Below are 3,287 nucleotides of genomic sequence, written 5' to 3' on the forward strand. Positions count from 1 at the left end.
ATATATATATATACATACATACACATTTTCTCATGTGATAGTGTTAAAAGTCGTGTCACGTCTACATTTAATCGACCTGTATCCATCTGCGCCTAGATAACCACATCCTTGCTTAGATATTGTTGCTAGCTTCGTGTCGACATGCACGTGTTCGTATGTGTTTTACACGCGTATCGACTCTTCGCGGCACTTCGTTGCCAAGCAGCGTTTTTAGAGCGTTTCCTATCGTCATCATGATTGGCTGTCAGTTACAGCGGGGGCGGATAGGTAGTATTTAGATCATCGTCATAATCCCCTCGTTGGGTTAAAATCTATTACCAACGTAAGTAATCTGTAGACAGCATCCGCACTTGTGCGGGTCTTTCATCTCGTAAAATCGCGGCGAATGTTTTTTTTTTACTATATACGGTGTGATTTTTTGGGTGTGTGTGACGCATGTGGGTTTTTTTTGGTCATGTGGGAGATATCTGGTATTAAATGGGAGATATGTGGTTTTGAATGAGATATATGGTTATATATAGGAGACATGTGGTTTTTGAGGGGGAATATATGTGCTTATCTGGGAAACATATAGGGTTAGTTGGAGACGTGTAGTTATTATTTGGGAGATGCGTTGTACGGGGGAAGGGTCCTCCGTGAATCACTGTTGTTCGTCGCGCGGGCCTGTAGTGGGAGCGTGAGCCCTGGAAATTGTGCCTTATCGCTGTGTGTGCGTGCGTGCGTGCGTGCGTTCGTGCGTGCGTGCGTGCGTTCGTGCGTGCGTGTGTGCGTTCGTGCGTGGGTGAGCGTGTGTGCGTGTGGGTGCGTGCGAGCGATCGTGCGTGCGCGTGTTTGCATGCCGGTCTATGATATATCCACTGAACCTCCTAACATGAACGCACACGCACGCACATGCACGCACGCACGCACGCACTCACACATGCACACTCGCACATAGTTGATGATAGTAGTTAGTTCTGTGGTTGGTAGCGCTCCGTAAATGATCAAAATAAAATGGGAGTATCCATTTCTAACGCGATGCGTCCAATTTATACGCACAATCTGATGTATATATGTACCGCCTCGGGTTTGTTTCTAACATTCGTTGAAGTAATTGTCGATATTTTGTGGCTTGGCCTTCATATATTATACAGTATTCTAAAAATAATGTTTCGCATAGTCATGTATATTTTGTAAACAATGAAGAATTTCAGTTTGTGGATTCATATCATGGGTACTGTTACATATTATCTATCGTATGTGTGGATTAAGTTCAATAAATTGTGCAATCTTTACAATATTTGCTTCAATCCAATGCTTGCGTTAGAGTGCAGTGACGCATCTGCTGACCACCCTGAACGGTACGTTCATACGTGTGTCTGCGTGTGTGCGTGCGTGTGTGTGTGCGTGCGTGCGTGCGTGCGTGCGTGCGTGCGTGCGTGCGTGTGAGGTGTATTTCTGAGCGTTGCGAATAAAATAGGCCTTGTTTAACTGCGAATATTAACCGTGTGGTAAAACGACGCGACATATTACACGATATTTCTTCTTTCTATGTCGTTCCTATCCGTCTGTGTGTGGATGGGGTGGGGGTGATAGTGAGTGTGTGTGTGTGTGTGTGTGTGTGTGTGTGTGTGTGTGTGTGTGTGTGTGTGTGTGTGTGTGTGTGTGTGTGTGTGTGTGTGTGTGTGGTGGTGGTGGTGGTGGTGTGTGTGTGGTGGTGGTGGGTGGGTTGTGAGTGTGTGTGTGTGGTGGAGGGGGTGAGTATACGTCAGCAAACAGCTGGTAATTTGTGCTATAGTGAACACTGCCGAGATATACTGTAAAATTCTTTAATGATCGTCTAACAGAAATAAACGCACACATGAACACAACAGGAGCGCCACCCTGCGGCAAAATCTCTCCGTTTCGACCGCACGTTTGATAAACTACAGGCTCTCTCTTCAAACGTCTGCATAAATTTGCAATAGACTTGCAGACTAATGTAGGTACAACAATAGATATCCTACAATACACTTATATAATATATATATATATATATGTATATGTTGAGATATATACATATATATATATATATATATATATATTATGGATGCAGCTCGTGCTACTAGTAGTAATTAAGTTCTTCCCGCAACCGCAACGTCCCGAACAGGCTCTCAAAATGTCATATACCTGGCGATAGATGGCGCTCGCACATTACCGTTAACAACTTGCCATCCATGATTTCCCAAGGTTTGCTATTGGAGGCGTAATCGTGATCATACTCCTGTATCAATAATACACGAGCGTATCATAGGATATCTATACAATTTCGGATAACCGCTCCAAAGATATTTTCCCGTTAGAAACGGATACGTCACGATATTTTTATAGGATTAAAAACACGTACTGATATCTACAACACAGATACAATAACTTACACGATATTAAACATGCATTCTCTTATACTCATCTTTTTACAAAAAGAAAACTCGACAGTAAATTTGCGGACGCGTTCTCGCATAAATCCGCTAGTATTATGTGTACATATACTATATTATCTAACATCTCCATCTATTTTTCTATTGGCTGGGGGTCGTGGTAGCTAGGTCACACAGACACTCACACCCACAGGTATCCCATAATAGTTCATCACATATCATGTGACACCTGCGTCCACACCACACCAGCGCATAATCATGGATAAACGCAGTGTCTTAATAATTACATACAACAGTGGCGAGTGCGTACAAACGACAGAACATCGAGGAAAAACACGATTACTCGTTTACTATTTATACTAAGAATAGTTTTTTTCTACGTCTATAAAAATGACCTGTTGCGGTCTGAGGTATTCGTAATTGGTCTGCTTTTACGCTACGTGATTATGGCAAGTTGTAAAAGAATAACTCGATAGTAAACAAAACTGCATAGAAACTATACGTCGCTCAGAAGTCTTTCCACGAGAGTGTGATACGTACATGTCTCTCGGGAGGAAGGAAAGGGAATATGGGAGTTCTGTGAACTTCCGTTTGGCCTGATACTATATGTATTTGTAGAAAAGACTTGACGGTAGTGAATGGGAACCTATAGGTAGGTAGAACGGTTCTGAGGTACGTAGCTGAGAGGAACAAGGCTGATGATGAAGATACTCACGTAAGTGCGCGCGCTCTCTCCGTCTCATATTCTCTTTCTCTGCATCTCTCTTTGTCTCCCTCCCTCTCCCCCACCCTCTCTCTTTATCTCACGCTTGCTTTCTTTCGTACACACACACACACACCCACCCCCACACACACACACACACACACACACACACACACACACACACACAC

This window comes from Priapulus caudatus, unplaced genomic scaffold (assembly GCF_000485595.1).
Source record: "Priapulus caudatus unplaced genomic scaffold, Priapulus_caudatus-5.0.1 Scaffold556, whole genome shotgun sequence".
Classification (NCBI taxonomy): Eukaryota; Metazoa; Priapulida; class Priapulimorpha; order Priapulimorphida; family Priapulidae; genus Priapulus; species Priapulus caudatus.